General features: G+C 46.7%; 1 pseudogene; it reads right to left on the bottom strand.

The window, feature by feature from the left end:
- Positions 1-18,331, bottom strand: part of LOC115088677 — a 70,808-nt pseudogene that overhangs the window by 29,274 nt on the left and 23,203 nt on the right.

Below are 18,331 nucleotides of genomic sequence, written 5' to 3'. Positions count from 1 at the left end.
TCAAAGATTGTATTTTTAAACAAGGTCCATGTCTGTTGCACACATTTTACCTTTGTAGCTGCACCTTTCTTTTTTTTTTTTTTTTTTTTAACTATTGTTGTCATTTTATCAAAGTTTGCCTTTTGAAAGTTTAGTGCTAGAGCTGTATATTTACATATTTTCCCCTTCCATTCATTAATTCAGATTTGATCATGTTATGATCACTACTGCTTAGCAGCCCTACCACCGTTACCTCTCTCATAAAATCCTTCGCACCACTGAGAATTAGATCTAAAATTGCTCCTTCTCTTGTCGGTTCCTGAACCAATTGCTCTATCAAATTGTCATTTATTCCATCCAGACACTTTTCTTGCATGTCTTGATGTTTCACTTACCCAGCCAATATTGGGGTAATTGAAGTCTCCCATTATTACTGCACTACCAATTTGGTTAGCTTCCCTGGTTTCTCTTAGCATTTCACTGTCCGTCTCACCATCTTGACCAGGTGGATGGTAGTATACTCCTATCACTATAGTCTTCCCCGACACACATGGGATTTCTACCCATAAAGATTTGATTGTGCATTTAATCTCATGCAGGAGGGGCAGTTTTATAAATGCAATAAATATAAAAATGCATACATATTGTATGTCATGGACATTTTTCTAATACTTTATACTAAACAGAAGGCACAACTTTCTCTGATGTTCTTCTACTATCTGGGAAGGTCAGTGGGTATTACACAATACATACCATGTTTAAAATAAGGAGCGTGCATTGCCCCTTCTACAGATATGGTGACTTTGCCAAGATGACAGCCAGAGGGTACTATGATGTAAAGGAGACCTCCCCACAGACTGGAGATGGACATCTTCTCTTGTTTCACAGGAAACCTCCGTATAATCACAGGGGCACGACAGAATTTTTTAGCATTGCTGAGGTTATCAGAATGACAGCCAATTTGTACCTGAAAAATAGACATCTTTTCTTAGCTGCCAAGTTGGGCAAGCACAGCTTTTTAAGATTTCATACACACAAAATAGTAACCCTGCAACAGAATTTTTTATTAGATCATCAAATATCTTGATGGAAAGCAGAAATAGCTATTACCCTCCATTGGGAAAATAATTTGCAACATAATGTCTTGTGTATAATAAATATAATACTGTATAATGCTCAGTATGTTTTTCTGTTTGGTTCATAATACCAAACAATATGGTGACCATTCCAGATTAACATCTCTTAATTGTCAGATGTCAAATACAGGAAAACACACACTGAGCATTGTAATCCATTTGCCACTGAGTGTGCAAAAAAAGAGATATGGGCCATGATTGCATGGTGTGGAAGGAGCCCACAGTGTGGCCTCTGACTGAGGTTCACATGAGGTGGCCTCTGACTGAGGACTGACGTAATAACTAGGCTAAGTGAGTTGGAAGTGTTACAATCCCAGGTCCCAAAAGGCCCGTCCTCACCTCTCGACGCCTGACTCAGGCCTTGGTCAGTCTTGTCCCGGCAGTGCCCACTGGACCCCGTTGCGGCCCTGTCACGTCCCGGCTCCCCAGCTCGGCTCAGGCCGGCCCCTCAGCTCCTCCGATGCGGAGGGATGCCGTTGTCTCAACCTCCGCGTGAGCTGCCTCCCAGCCACGGCAAGGGATGCCGCCATGCTGCCTCATCTGGTCCCAGTCCCTAGGCGCATGTGCACCACTGACCCAGGTTTAAAGGGGCAGCAGCGGGAAACCTTCCCGCGGCCCCTAGTGATGACATTGCAAACCCCGAGTATTTAAGGCAAGCCCTGACACGCAGAGCTTGCCTTAGCAACGGGTCTCCTTGCTCGAGTTCCTGAAGTTGCTGTTCCAGTTCTCCTGTTCCTGCTGCCTGTTTCTCACTGGACTGGACCTGACCTCGCTTACCGCTGCCTGCCTCAGACCTTGGACCAGACCTGACCTCGCTCACCGCTGCCTGCCTCTGACCTCAGACTGGACCTGACCTCGCTTGCTGCTACTTGCCTCTGATCTCCTGGATCAATTCCGGCTACACTCTCTGACTAGCCTGGCCTACCGGACTGAAACAGTGCTGCCCATAGTATCAGGCCTCCTGCCTCTCTCTCTCCTGATTGCCACCGTGCTCTCTCACCTACTTCCTGGGATCATCCACGCAGCTGGCCTTGGTACCCAAGGGCTCAACCTGCAAGGAATTGGGCTGGTAGTGGCAAAGCTCCAGCTGGCCTCTGCTTCCCATCCAGCCTCACCACCCGATGGTGGGGACCCCGTGGACCTTTTGGCGCCAACACCACCTTGGGCCAAAGGTCCACGGATGCAACAGGTTGCCAAGGCCATGGACTCGGCTGAGGCATCTGCCTTACAGGCTATTCCAGGCCTGGCACTCAAGATCCAGCAGCAACAGCAGTACCTTGAGGCTCTGGCATCTTCCACTGAGTGGCTCAATGCTCGTCTCGACGCCAGTCATGGTCCCGCTGCGCCACCCGCGGCTCCCAGCCTCCCGGCGCAGCCATCTCCTCCGAGGTCTCACCTCTTGCTGCAAGCCCTGCCTCGCTTCAGTGGTGACCCCTGCACAGTGCCGAAGGTTCATTAACCAATGTTACATGCACTTCATGCTCCAAGCCGCAGCTCTCCCAGAGGCAATGACAAAAGCTACCTTTATCCTCTCACGACTTGAGGGCAGGGCTCTATCTTGGGCCTCACTGCTCTGGGAGCGCTCTGACGCCCTCCTCCAAGACCTGCCTCTCTTCGTTGCTGATTTTATTTATTTATTTAAAAGTATTTATGTACCGTTTTTCAAATGTATGTTTTGTCAAAACGGTTTACAAAAAGTAGTATAAAATAAAAGAGAGGTTAGAAAATAAAAAAGAATAAAAATTACACAAAATTGGTATAATAAACAATAAAAGTGAAAAGTTTTATAAAATAAAGGGTCTTAATAGAGAAAGAAAACTTGTGCCATCATTTACCCTATAAAATAAGGGAGGGGGGGGGAATGGGAGGGGGGGAGTGAATAAGTATCTGGAAAGGGAGGGAGGGGTGAATAGGTTTTGTAGTGTTATAATAGCTCAAGGAGAAGGAAAAAATGCTAAAGAAGGGGGGGAGGAAGGATTGCGTAATTATTGTTGCGTATTTGATGAAGTATTGAATGCTAATTGAAACAGATGTGTTTTCAGAGATTTTTTTAAAGTGGAGTGGATTTGATAATAGACAGAGTGGATTCTGTAATGAGTTCCAGAGGGAGGGTCTTGCTACAGAGAACGCTCTCCTTCTGGTAATGTCTAGTCTTGCCAATCGTGGTGATGGAATGTCTAATAGATTTTGTGTTAGTGATCTTAAATGTCGAATGGGTTTGTAGATACGGAGCATAGAACAGAGCCAAGTAGAAGAAGAGTTATGTATTAAGCCGTGAATGATAGTAAGTACTTTATATTGTGTCCTGAATTTTATGGGTAGCCAATGAAGGGATTGCAAAGTTGGTGTGATGTGATTTCAAAGAGTGACGCCGGATAAGATGCAAGCTGCGCTGTTTTGGACTAGATGTAAAGAATGAATTGTGGAATCAGGTAAGCCTAGGTAAAGGGCATTGCAATAATCCAGACCAGAAAAAATTAGTGACTGTAGAATAGTTCGGAAATCATGATGAAAAAGTAGAGGGCGGAGATGATTTAAGAGCTGTAATTTGTAAAATGATTTTCTAGTCCGTGAGGAAATGTGTGGTTTCATTGATAAATCCGTGTTTATGATAACTCCTAGATTTGTAGCTTAATGTGATATCGGGATCGACACACCATTTGTTACCAGATGTGAAGGTGGACCAATTGAGGAATCTGAAATAGAAGTTAAATGGAGGATCTCAGTTTTTGACGGATTCAATTTTAAATGATTGTGTGAGAGCCATGAATTAATAGTAGATAGATAAAGAGAGACCATAGATACCTTCAACGAACTGAGAAGGACCGTGAATGCCAGCTACGATCTTCTGCATCTCCGCCAGGGTTGATGACCTCTCCACGACTATGTGATAAATATCTGTACACTGGCCTCCAATCTGGCTTGGCAAGAGGACTGCCTTCGCCCCATCTTTCTGGATGGGCTATCCGGCCCACTAAAAGACAAACTCGCCGTCGTGAGTGCCCGACTCCCTGGAGGGGCTAATCGACCTAGCTGGTCGAATTGATCATCAGGCCCAAGAACACAGCCATGAGCTGTGGGCCCATCCGTCAGCCCCTTTCTGAAACATCCCTGCTGGGCTTCACCAGGGAAGGACCCCTGCCAGGAACTTCTAAACATCGGACTACCAAAGAGCCCATGCAGCTGGGCAGAGGCAAATTATCCCCTGAAGAGCACCTTCGCAGGAGACAGTTGAGGCTCTGTCTATATTGCAGGGCCGGGGGGTATCATCTGACCAAATGCCCAGTCTGTCCGGGAAACTCCCTGGCCTAGAGCCAGCAGGGGCCCTGACCCTAGGCACAGCCAATCCGGCCCTTCAGCTGTCACTTCCGGCCAAACTCTCTTGCTAGTCCTGGTCAACTCTGGGGCTGGTGGGAACTTCTTGTGGGAAAACCTGGTGCATCATCTACAAATCCCCATCAGGACATGTGAGGTACCCCTGTCCATTGCTTCCATACAAGGTACCCTCTCTGCAAGGGAGGATAACCTGGGTCATGGTACCCATCCAACTGCAGATCGGCGCCCTTCACCAGAAGAGAACAAGTTTTACATTCTGGAAAATACATCCACCCAGTGGTCCTGGGTCTGCCATGGCTCCAACGCCACTCTCCCCAATTCGACTGGGATGCTTGCAGCTTTCTGAGTGGGGTCCTCATTGCCAAGAATCCTGTTTGCAGCCTGTCGCTCCCATGGAAGGTTCTCTGTCTCTCTCTCCCTTGCCACTGCAACCCCTGGGATACCTGCACCTCACTCCAACAACACCAACGTCTTCTCTAAACAAAAGGCCAACATTCTATCACCCTTGCGGAAATTCGACTGCATCATCGAGCTCTTGCCTGGGATCTCGTAATGCCCTTCGGCCTTTGTAATGCCACGGCAGTCTTCCAATGAATGATGAATGAAATATTCTGGGACTTGCTCTACTCTAAAGTGCTAGTCTAGCTGGATGACATCCTGATCTACTCCCGGGACCTGCAGACACACTGCGGGGATGTACACCAGGTTCTTCAACATCTCCGGGACCATCACCTATATGCCAAACTGGACAAATGCATTTTGCATTTTTGAAAAGCCTAGCCTCCCCTTCCTCGGCTATATAGTGTTCAGGGACAACTTCGCAATGGATCCTGACAAGCTTTTAGTCCATCGAAGATTGGTCTCAGCCCTCTGGCCTGTGGCACTCCAATGCTTCCTGGGGTTCGCCAACTACTACCGCCAGTTCATTGCTCACTATTCGGTTACTGCGGCGCCCCTCACAGCCTTCACCAAGAAGGGTGCAGATCCAAAGACCTGGACTCCAGAGGCCACCTCGGCCTTTTCAGATACTGAAAGAGGCCTTTCTTAAAAGACCCTGTCTGCAACACCCAGACCCCAACTGAAAATTCTTTGTCAAAGTAGATACCTCCTCGGTGGGAGTTGGCGCCATCTTCAGCTAGTGCTCTCCCAAGAGCAAACTCCATCCATGCTCATTTTATTCCCATAAGTTCTCTTCCACCGAAAGCAATTACGGAGTCGGTGATCGCAAGTTACTTGCCATCAAGCTGGCCCTGGAAGAATGGCGTCCCTGGCTCGAGGGATTGCAACACTGGTTTGTTGTTTATACCGACCACAAGAACCTCGAGCACTTGAAGCAGGCCCAGCACCTCAATGCCAGGCAAGCCCGCTGGTCACTCTTCTTCTCCCACTTCAACTTTGAGCTCAGATATTGCCCTGGAGACAAAAATCTACTAGCAGATGCCAGAAGATGCACCCAACACTCCTCAGCGTATCATCAACCCCGCTCACATCCACTTACTTGCCTCCACTCCGGTTCCCGTAGGGGAAATGGTAGTTCCCTGCCAACTCTGCACAAAGGTCCTCCAATGGGCCCACGATGCCCGACTCACCAGGCACCTCGGGCAGGGATCCAGTGGTATTATTGGTGGCTCAACATGATCCAGGATGCCCGTGCCTATGTGGACTCCTGCGCCACATGCGTCCAACAAAAGGTGCCCGTGGGCCATCCATGGGGGCTCCTTCAACCCTTATCGGTTCCAGAAGTTCCATGGGTTCTTGTGTCCATGGACTTCATGGTGGACACAAACTGGCTCACCTTTTCTTCATCCACATCTTCAGGCTACATGGTCTGCCAAGTACATCACCTCCAACCGCAGTCCCCAGTTCGTAGCCCGGTACTGGCAAGTCCTGTGTAAAAAATTCGGGGTCAAGTTGTGTCTCACCACTGCTTACCATCCTCAAGCAAATGGGCAGATGGAGCACACCAATCACTCCCTGAAGACCTTCCTGAGGGCCTACTCCAACGAGCGACAGGACAATTGGGCACCACTGCTACCCTGGGCAGAATTTTCACAAAATTCCCATGTCAGCAAATCCACTGAAGCCTCCATCATTTACAGCTGCCAGCCACAGCCTCCACTGCCCATACGACTATGCATCTCCTCTCCTGCGGCCCAAGCCACCGCCCAAGCTCTACATGAGGTCTAGGTCTATATGACAAAGATGCTCCAGGAGGCTGCCAACTGTGCCAAGAAGACCAGTACCTGTCTTTCTCCCGGGAGATAAAGTGTGGCTGAGCACACGTCACATATGCCTGAAATTGGCGTCACAGCGCCTGGCCCCCAAATACATTGGACCATTCTCGGTCACTAGACACGTGGAACCAGTCACCTACCAGCTACTTCTTCCGCGCTCCTTACACATCCCATGTTTCTCTACTCAAACCGGTGATCCTTTCGTGGCCATCTCGCAAACCTCCGGAACCTCCGCCGCTGTCCTCCAAACGGGATACTACCTACCAGGTGCGTGAAGTCCTCAACGTCAGGAAAAGGGCACAAAGGTGGGAGTACCTCCTCTCCTGGGAAGGTTATGGCCCCGAAGAGAATTCATGGGAGCCAGTCTCCAACATTCTGGGCACAGATCTCTTGAGGCAATTCCACTTGCTTCACCCGGGAAGCCCTAACCCCCGGCTGTAAGGGTGGGATGTACTGCTACAATCCCGGGTCCCAAAAAGCCCGTCCTCACCTCTCAGCCCGTCCTCACCTCACCTCCTGGCAGCGCCCGCTGGATCCCATTGCAGCCCTGCCACTTTCCGGCTTCCCTGGCTTGGCTCCGGCTGGCCCCTCAGCTCTTCCGCGGCGGAGGGATGCCACCGCTTCGACCTCCACGTGGGCTGCCTCCCAGCCGCAGCAAGGGAGCGACTCCACGCCGCCTCATCTGGTCCCGGTCCCTAGGCGCGTGCATGCTCGCTGCTGACCCAGGTTTAAAGGGGCTGCAGAGGGAAACCTTCCCGCGGCCCCTAGGGATGACATCGCATACCCCAGGTATTTAAAGCAAGCCCTGACACTCAGAGCTTGCCTTGGCAATGGGTCTCCTTGCTCTCGCTTCCTTGAGTTCCTGAAGTTGCTGTTCCAGTTTTCCTGTTTCTGCTGCCTGTTTCTGACCTTGGACCGGACCAGACCTCGCTTGCTGCTGCCTACCTCTGATCTCATGGACCGATTCCGGCTACACTCTCCGCCTTGCCTGGCCTACTGGACTGGATCAGTGCCGCCCTTGGCGTCAGGCCTCCTGCCTCTCTCCTATTTGCCACTGCGCTCTCTCGCCTACTTCCTGGGATCATCCAGGCTGAGGCCCATCTAAGACCAGCTGGCCCCGGTACCCAAGGGCTCAACCTGTGGGGAATGCGGGCTGGTAGTGGCAAAGCTCCAACTGCTTCCCATTCAGCCTCGCCACCCGATGGTGGGGATCTGTGAGGGTTTCCCCTGCAGGTGGCGCCCACACCACCTCGGTCCAATGGTCCACGGATGCAACAGGAATGGGATATAAAATAGGGAAAAATATCTGAGTAGTTGCAAATAAAGGATTATGGGGCTGTAGCCCAGTAGAAATTGGTTCAGAATAAGCTGAAAGTCCAAAGGAACAGACAGAAACTGTCTGGTCAGAAAAAGAGGCAGGCATTGCCAGGAATGTATGTAACATATGCACAATCTTTGATTTTCAAAAAAGTATCCACATAAGCATACCATTAACGTGTTTAAATTTTAAATTTAAATTCTTTTTTTTATACTGAAGTTCATGGCACAAGTCATATTGCATCCGTTTACATAGAACGAAAGGTAAAACAAAAGGTTTACATCAAACTAGATTTAGATAGATAACAATGAACAGCAAGGATTATCTAAGGATTAAACGGGTGGGGGGGGAAGTAAAACGAAGAAAGGAGGAGGTACTAACTGGGAATTAGTAGTGCAGAACTTGGGAATATATCAACAATAATAATATACATAAAACACTGTAGTGACAGCAGGGTAGCCTAGCATAATACTGGGTCGGTAGTGTTGGTATTCGTCAAATCAAGAAAACACATATCAACAATATACAAATCGGAAATATACATTAGACACGGTGGCATCTAACGGTAGCAATGCATAGGATGGTGAGGTAAACCGATGATCTTTCAGGGGAATCTGATTGGTTATGAAGAGATTGAGACTCGACAGCTGATTTGTGGTGTTAGGGGAAGGCTCGGGTGAACAGCCAGGTCTTGAGGTTTTTTTTTGAAGGTTAGTGAGCAGCTTTTCCTGGCGGAGGGGTCGGGGGCATGTCGTTCCAGAGGGAAGGACCCACTAAGGAGAAGGCCCGTTTGTTAGTGGAGCATGGTGGATTTGATGGGGGGGGGGGGGGGGCGCGGGTGTGGAGGGTTTGTTTTTAGGCCTCTCTAATTGGTCTATTTGAGGTGTGGAATTGTAGTGGGATTTTTAGTGTGAGTGGGAGTTGATTGTGGATGGTTTTGTGTATGATAGTAAGGGACTTATAGATGATTCTGGAGCTTATGGGGAGCCAATGTAAGTTCTTAAGTATGGGTGTGATGTGGTCGCCTCTTTTGGAGTTTGTTAAGATTCTAGCAGCTGCATTCTGGACTATCTGTAAGGGTTTAGTGGTGCTTGTGGGGAGGCCCAAGAGGAGGGAGTTACAATAGTCTATTTTTGAGAATACGGTGGCTTGGAGAACCGTCCAGAAGTCCCAGAAGTGCAGGAGAGGTCTGAGTTTTTTTTAGAATTTGAAGTTTATAGAAACATTCTTTGGTAGTGTTATTGACGAATTTCTTTAGGTTTAAGTGGTAATCAAGAGTGATGCCTAGGTCTCACATGGTCAACTGTGGGCCTTGATGGGGCTGGTGGGAGGAGGATTATTGGGGTTGGGGGAGATGAACAGGAGTTCTGTCTTAGAGGTGTTGAGGACTAGGTTGAGGTTAGTAAGTAGGAGGTTGATGGAGTGTAGGCAGCTGTCCCAGAACTTGAGGGTTTTTGAGATGGATTCAGTTATGGGTATGAGTATCTGCACATCATCAGCGTAGATGAAGTGGGATAGCTTGAAGTTTGATAGTAGCTGGCAAAGGGGTAGAAGGTATATATTGAAGAGGGTGGGTGAGAGGGATGATCCTTAGGGTACTTCCAGGTTAGAGCTGATAGGGGGGATTCTTTATTCGGACCTGGTAGTGTCTGTTACTAAGGAAGGATTCAAACCATCTGTGGACTGTACCTGTGATACCTATATGTCTGCAAGGCGGTTGAGGAGTATGGCATGGTTTACAGTGTCGAACGCCGAGGAGATATCAAGTAGAGCCAGTAGGGTAAGGTTGTATCTATGAGAAGGTTGTCTATGAGAGAAATCAAGAGTGATTCTGTGTTAAGTGCTTTGCGGAATCTGAATTGGGATGGAAAAAGTATCTTGTGGTTTTCAAGAAATTTGGAGAGTTGTGTGTTGACTATTCTCTCCATGAGTTTGGAGATGAATGGCAGATTGGAGATGGGGCAGAAATCCGATGGGTCTGGGTCGAGGTTGGGTTTCTTCAGCAGAGGTTTAAGTGAGGCTAGTTTTAATGTGTCTGGTACAATTCCTTGGGATAATGAACAGTTGATAATTTCTGCCAGTGCTTTGGAGATGGAGGTAGGGATGGTGAGTAGCAGTTTGGAGTGGCCGTGTCTAACTTTGTTATTGTATAGAAATGGTAAATGGTACACAATATCACAATATTCAAACACAGCATATGTGGATTTCTTGTATTTACAAATCATCTGTTTTAGTGTGGACTAAAAGCAGGCGCATACTTTCACAGCATCCTATGTGAAAATGTATCTCAGTATGACCAGAGGCTACACTGAACATGACTACAACCAGCAAATTTTCCTGTTACTGCCCTTTCTATAGTTAGTTTCTCGTTCTTTCCTTTTATTGTTGGTGAAACATAATGTACAGATGTGTCATGCTAATAAAAACTTTCCTCGCTCTGACAGTGCTCTAGAGAAGGCATTGGGGTGGCATGCACAGAGCAGTGATTACAACACTAAGCAGCAGGGCTATGACTGCATGAGGAGAGCAGGGCTAAAGAATTGCAATCAGCATGGGAAGGCTGCATTTCTTTGGACAACCACCTCGCTAATTTTGGTTGCTGTGGAGGATTGTTGCAGATCTGACATAGAAGAGGACTTGGGTGTTGGACTAAGTATTGGCCTTGTAAGAATCAGAGTTGAAGATGGCAAAATCTGAAATGGTTTACCAACACTTGGGTATTCTTGCAACAGATATGGAGGGCAATGGTGGGAACAAGGTAATAGACAAGGAAGTCTGGGGGAGGGAGTTAGTGGTGGGTAGCATATGAGAATTTATATGCTCATTTATCTCAACTCCGTAGACTGGATGGATCATCTGATTTTTATCTGCCATCATCTACAATCTTACTATGTTCAATAAAGATTTCTTCCATAAGCACAAAATGGGGAAAAGTTATTTTTGAATAAGGCCCTAAGAGCCTAATTTTCAAACTTATTCACGGTACAAGTATTTGATGAATAAGTAGACACATGGACATTTATCCTAATTTTTATAAACTTTGCAGAAGGAGCTGCCACAATTTATAAAAATACTGTGTAATTCTACTCTGAAAGTACAGAATTATGTTGCAGTTATGTGCAAATATTTCCAATGCATTACTTTCTCTACCTATTTTATAACAAATATTTTAGGCAGCAAAAAATAACAAAATGTAGTTGTAATAATCCTGATTTATGCACAGGGTCAGGTATTTTATAAAGTATGCAATGTATTACCATTTTGAAAATACTTGTGTGCATGCTTGAAATCATTAGTTTGCTGATACCTCCGCCAGTCCATCTAGCACTCCCAACCAAAAACTACAGGCAAGTCTGATTTTACTTGCTCCAGTAAATTAGCAGGTGTAAAAGTATACAAATAAGTTGAGTAATGTATACATTTATATCTAAATAGCTACTACTGTGTGTACTTCTGAACCCTGTCCCGGAATGTACCTAACCCACTCCTGTTGGTCTTTATATTGTGACTGAACTCATTTCATAACACAGTCAGCACAGTGCAACAGAAAAAAGTCCGTTCTCAGATAGTCACCTCGAGGCCTTTTCCAACTACAGATGGATGGAAAGTCACCATTCCAGTGGTCCTCGGTGAAAGGTAGAGTCCTGTGCTTCTCCAAGCTGTAGGGCCTGGAAGGAATCAAATAGGGTCATTACTAGGCCATCAATAAGAAATGAGACAATGTGCTCAAACCTTTTACTCAGTTACTGGAATGCCCAGGGTCGGAGGAACCATTAGGCGAGCTAGGCCTGTGCCTAGGGCGCCTCGATTCAGGGGGCGCCGCGGCAAGTGGCCGAATTTTGAAAGGGCAAAAAGAGCCCTTTCAAAATTCTGCCAGCCCCCACCTCACCGTGCCACCCTCCCGATGCCACCCTTGTGGTCCAGCGGAGGCTCGGGAGCCATCTGCCACTCCCAGGGCCTCGGCTTCCACTAAGCAAAATGGCGCCGGTGGCCTTTAGCCCCTACCATGTGACAGGGGCCAACCAATGGCACCGGCGCCATTTTTGTTAGAGGCAGCTGAGGCCCCGGGAGCGGCAGATCGCTCCCGGGCCTCCACCTGGACCAGCAGGTATTTTGTAAGTTTTCTTTTCAGGGGGGGGGGGGGGGGGGTGGAGTCGGGGCTGCGACTGGAGGCGGCGCAAGGCTGAAGGTGCCTAGGGCGCCCAAATCCCTTGCACCGGCCCTGGGAATGCCCGTCATGCCCATAAGATAATGACTCTGCATCAGTATGGTAGAAATATTTATTTATTTATTTAGAGCTTTTTTATACCGGCATTCATGATTTACAATCATATCATGCTGGTTTACATGGAACCGGGGTACAACAACCTTAAACATTAACAAAGAGGTAATAGTTACATTGAAACAGGGGCGATAGAACTGGGAAGAAGGAGAAGACAAAGCAGAAGGAAACTCAATGAGCAGAGCAATTATTTACAGTGTGCTGAATGTTCAGTCGTGACAGCTACCAAAAATATGTTTGTATATTAATGCAAGTCTATTTCTCTCACACATCACTTCCCTGTATATATTGTTACCGAGATGACACAGGCATAAGACAGGTACAACATCTATAACAGCAGTGGAAGTGGTAGTAACAGTCAGGTCATATTCAGCAGGAGGTTCATTTCTTTTAAACAAATGGGTAAAATGCAACAAGTATGGCCATTTTTGGTTCATACAAATTATAACCGAAGAGAAAATTAGCCTCAGACAAAAATGCCCCCAAACTTTTGGGTATTTTGTATTCATGGGTTAAAAAAAAAAAAAAAGGGCCTCCAAGAGGACCAGGCTTAGGTCCTGGGATTCAGCCCGAGGCCGGGTCCCATCACCTAGGCCTGAGCCCTCAACCCCGAGTCTGATCTCGGGGGCCCACCCAAGACCCCGGCCTAGATTTGGGTCTGATGCCAAGTCCCGATCCTGAGGCCCAGGCCCAGGCCCAGACCTGAAGCTGAGGTCCAGTAGGGTCTCATCACCAGGGCCTAGGCCTGCAGGTCCAGGAGCCGGCCCTCATGCCATCTTCTTTCTTCTTCCATCGACTAAAAATGATGTTGTCCTCCATATAGAAACATACATGGAACATAGAAGTGATGGCAGAAGACGACCATACGGCCCATCCAGTCTGCCCAGCAAGCTTTCACAGTTATTTTTCTCTCATACTTATCTGTTACTCTGACCACTGAGGTCAGGACCCTTATTGGTAACTTTTTGGTTCTAATTTCCTTCCAGCCCTGCCATTGATGTAGAGAGCAGTGCTAGAGCTGCATAAAAGTGAAGATCAAGCCTAATGGGTTAGGGGTGGTAACTGCTGCAATAAGCAAGCTACTCCCACGCTTATTTGTTTACGCAGCCTGTGCAATTTAGTCCTTGGTTGGTTGTTGTTTGAATATAAATCCTCTTTTCTTCATTCCCCTGCCGTTGAAGCAGTAAGCTGCGCTGTATATGTATTCAAAGTGAAGCATTGGTTCGGGGTAGTAACCGCAACAAGCAGCAAGCTATTCACACGCTTATTTGTTTTACCCAGCCTGTGCAATTTAGTCCTTGTTGGTTGTTGTCTGAATACAAATCCTCTTTTCTTCATCCCTCTGCCGTTGAAGCAGTGAGCTGTGCTGTATATGTATTCAAAGTAAAGTATCAGGTTTAATTGGTTCGGGGTAGTAACCGCTCCAACAAGCAAGCTACTCCCACTCTTATTTGTTTACCCAGACTGTGCAAGTCAGTTCTTGTTGGTAGTCTTACTCCATAACAATGATGCATGGGCCCCAGGCCTCTTCTTATTTTACTTTGAAGTCAATGGGGCCTTCCCCCATTGCCTTCAATGTAAAACAAAAATCAAAAGAAACAATGACGAATAACTATAACTTACAAAACTAATTATTGGACAAACTAATTTTTAGACCCTACACATCCTAATATTCAGTGGCAGCAAAGCAGTGGCCTATTCTACTCAGCACCCAAATTTCTCTTTGAAGCATGAACGTTCCCATCCTCCTCCGCTACCTTCAGTAATATTAGCTGAAATCCCCTGCCTGGACAAACTCCTCTGAAAACTGACCTCATTGTTTCCTTCTTTTCCTATAAACTTTCATTCAGCCAAGTGACCAGACGCGTGCTGTTAGTCATTCACGTTGCAGATGGATGCACAGCTGCAGAATTATTTCTTAAGTGCACAGCTGCATTCCATGTGGGCAATGATCATGATTCTGCTGGCTAAGGGGTCTATAGAATCGTGAGTGGAAGTAAATGGGGAAATGTAACTCATTTACTCAACATACAAAGACTAGGGAACATTCCATGAAGTAATTACGCATATTCAAAATAAAACTGGAAGAATTCTTTTCACACGCAATGCACCATTGAGCTCTGGAATTCATTGCCAGAGGATGTGGTTGGGCAGTTGGAGAGGGGGTTTGGACAGGTCCTGGGAGGAATTCTATAAACTGTTGCTAACCAAATAGATCTGGGAATAGCCACTGCTTGCCTCTGGACGATAGCAGTGTGGGATCCTGCCAGGCACTTGTGACCTGGATTAGCACCGTTGGAAGCAGGATAACTGGGCTTGGTGGACCCAGTGTGGCAATTCTTAATGTTTCTATGCACAGAAATATGAGTAAAATGATGCAGAAATTAATGCTTCTCCTTCACATCCCATGCTAATCAGAGACATTAGCTATTACTCTCTGATGCAGAGAGGTATTAGGCTTTACCCATGATTTCTTAATATTGGAAATTTAATTCCTGGGCAGAGGTGTTCGTTGTTAGTTGCATGGGAACATGGGTCTTGCCATACTGGGTCAGATCAAAGGTCCATGAAGCCTCTTTCCAGCAGTGGCCAGTCCAGGATCCCAGGGGGCAGACAGATTCCATGCTGCTCATACCAGAGATTTCTGCAACTCCACTTTAATGGTGGTTTGTGGGCTTTTCTTCCAGGAATTTTTCCAGGCCTTTTTTGGGCCCAGCTATGCTAATAGCTTTTGTCACATCTTCTGGCGACTAATTCCGGTGCTTAATTATGCATTGAGCAAAGAGATATTTTCTCTTATTGGTTTTACATGCACCATTATGACTTCATTGTCTTTATACTCTTTAATCAGTTGTTTAGTCTTTCAAAGCTCACTTGTTTCACTCCATTCATTGTTTTGTAGATCTCTGTCATCAAGCTGAAGAGACGTAGCCTTTCTCCCTGGGGGAATTGTTCCATCCCCTTTTGATTTTGGTTGCCTCTCTCTGTAGCTTTTCTAATTCTACCGTATCATTTTTGGGATGTGGTGATCAGAACTGCGCCTGGTGCTCAGGATGGGGTCATCCCGTGGAGGGGTACAGAGGTATTATATGATATTCTCTGATTTTTTCTCCATTCTCTTCTAGTGGTTCCTAGCATTCTCTTTGCTTTCCTGAGTTCAACGCGTCGTCAGTGGCGCCTAGATCCTTTTTCTGGGTGGTGACTCCTAGTGTGCAACTTTGCCTTGTGTGGCGCTAGTTTGGGTTGCTCTTCCTGGGTTCATCGCTTTGCACATGTCCACATTGAATCTCATTTGCATGCCCAGTCTCCTGGGGCTAAACCTGAACTTCATGGTAGGTCTTGTATTTGGAATTTATGTGCATAAAATACTGTGTACAAATCATTTAAATGCAAGCTTCCTATGTGCAGAAAAAACGATTTATGTTGATAAATCCTGCTATATGAGCTTAGTATATCTTTATGTGCACATTTTGTGGTTAGTGCACTTTTTTAAACCCTTGATGCGCTAGCATACCATTAGCTTACTCCATTGAAAACGGATGCTTTTCTAAGCATGAGAGTAAAGAAAAAGTGTGCCAAATCTGTGTGCCCAGTGTCTCTGAGATTGAGTGAGAAGAGCAAACTGGCAAAAGAGAAAAAGACCATGTTAAGAATGAATAGACTATATTTTGTCATAAATACTAATCATTTACAGGGTTTTATATCCTTTCCCCAAAAACAAAAAGATCATAACTTTTATGTTTAGATTTCACAATATACCACATTTGTACAATGTACCCTGATGTTCCTGAAGTTCAAATTCTACTTCTTCAAAGCCTGTACTGTGCCCTGTGAAACCTGCCCTGGTGACCTTCAGCCAGTTCGATTTTCAGGATATCCACAGTGAATATGCAGGAGACATATTTGCATATACTGGGTCTCCAGCATGTGCACATTTTGTGTGCATATATCCAGGTTTGGGAAGCCCTGATTTTACATCTATTAATCTTAACTCCAAAATGAGGGTGTATTTCACCAAAAACTACCAGGTAGCACTTGGGAGACCTTTAGCTGTGGCAAGGTTTCAAAGCCTAGCATTGTTTAAATTAAACTTGCTTCTCCCCTTCTTACTTGTGAAAGAATGGCGAGTTCCCAGATTGTTTGGATGGGGCCCAAAAATATAAATGTAAAACAAAAGCAGCAGCTGAGTAATTTCTGCCTTGTGGCTGTGCCACCTAGTTTTTCCCCATTACGCTGCCTTTTACCACTTCTTTCCCTTACTGCTCTGACTGTCTAGGCAAGGGATGTCTTGATACAATAAGGTTGGTTGATACAATGAGGTTGGGTTGTTCAGTGCAAGTGCTGTATGATGCCGTACAGCAAAGTTTTCTTCTCTTATGGACTGCAGTTCCTGGGCCACATGTTGAAAACACATGGAGGAAGTTCTAGGTATTGCTATAAGAGCGATACCTGCCCAGTAGAGGAACCGGAAGGCTCATCTGCATACTGCTCCCAGCATCCCCCGGGAGAGGAGTCCAGAAGTCACCGCAAGTGATCCAGGGATTGGTGTCCATAACCCAGCTTCCAGAGGCCATGCATTCCTTTGCAGTAGAGGACTGGAAGGCTCATCTGCATAGTGCTCCCAGCATCCCCCGGGAGAGGAGTCCAGAAGTCACCGCAAGTGATCCAGGGATTGGTGTCCATAACCCAGCTTCCAGAGGCCATGCATTCCTTTGCAGTAGAGGAGGACTGGAAGGCTCATCTGCATAGTGCTCCCAGCATCCCCCGGGAGAGGAGTCCAGAAGTCACCGCAAGTGATCCAGGGATTGGCGTCCATAGCCCAGCTTCCAGAGGCCCTGCATTCCTTTGCAGTAGAGGAGGACCGGAAGGCTCATCTGCGTACTGCTCCCAGCATCCCCCGGGAGAGGAGTCCAGAAGTCACAGCAAGTGATCCAGGGATTGGCGTCCATAGCCCAGCTTCCAGAGGCCCTGCATTCCTTTGCAGCAGAGGAGGACCGGAAGCGCGCGCCTAACGGCGCTCGAATCTCAAACCCTTCCATTAACTGAGTGAAGATTTAACAGTGGTTAAAGAGGATTGGTAAGTATAGCTTTCAGAAATTTTGGGGCTTATAAAAGTTGGTGAAAGTTGAAATTAACGGATATATTCTTTAGAGTTTGTGTGTGTCTGAGGTAATAAGCAAACCTGAGATAGTTAATTCCAGTAATAAGCAAGCCAGAGATAGTTAATTCCAGTATCTGTCTTTCCCACCCACTCAACCCTTGATTTTTAGGCACAAGACAGTTTCACATCAAAAATCAATCAGGGTCTTATCTAAATCATACTATTGTACCAGCCCTTACTGAAAGTTTAATCATCCCCTTGTAGGACACTAGCTGATTAATTAGTAAATTCACCTGTAAATTTAAACTACTTTCATTCCAACTCCCTTAGTATCTTAAACTTAACTAGGAACTCAATAAAACTAAGATGAAGGCAGCAGTCCAGCAACAAGAGGGAGGCTTTCCAGTCTTTTGCATTGAGTGTCACATGTATGATTTTTTACCCGCCGGTGAGAGATTGTATGTGTGCACTTGGTGCAAAGAGCTCCTGGCATTCAGGTAATGAGTCCGATCTCTGGAGGCTAGAGTAGCAGACTTGGAGGAGCTGAGGGAGACAAAGAGGTACATTGACGAGACCTTCAGGGACATAGTAGCCAAGTCCCAAATCCAGTCTGGCAGCCCTAGTGCTGCCTTTGATCAGAAAGGTCTCCCAGTAGGGGAACATCACCTGGTGTAGCAGGAAGTGATCCTGTAGCAAGGACCTGCTCTCCAGGTGATGTATTGTCCTCTCGCACCGAGGACAAGTCTCCCAGGGCTACTGCCCAGGAGGGAAGGGTAAGGCCGGCCATCATAGTTGGCGATTCAATTATTAGAAATGTAGATAGCAGGGTGGCTGGTGGGCGTGAGGACCGCCTGGTAACTTGCCTGCCTGGTGCGAAGGTGGCAGACCTCACGCGCCACCTAGATAGGATTATAGACAGTGCTGGGGAGGAGCCTGCTGTCATGG

The sequence above is a fragment of the Rhinatrema bivittatum genome, chromosome 3 (assembly GCF_901001135.1).
Source record: "Rhinatrema bivittatum chromosome 3, aRhiBiv1.1, whole genome shotgun sequence".
Taxonomy (NCBI): domain Eukaryota; kingdom Metazoa; phylum Chordata; class Amphibia; order Gymnophiona; family Rhinatrematidae; genus Rhinatrema; species Rhinatrema bivittatum.
This window is presented reverse-complemented; position numbering and strand designations above follow the sequence as displayed.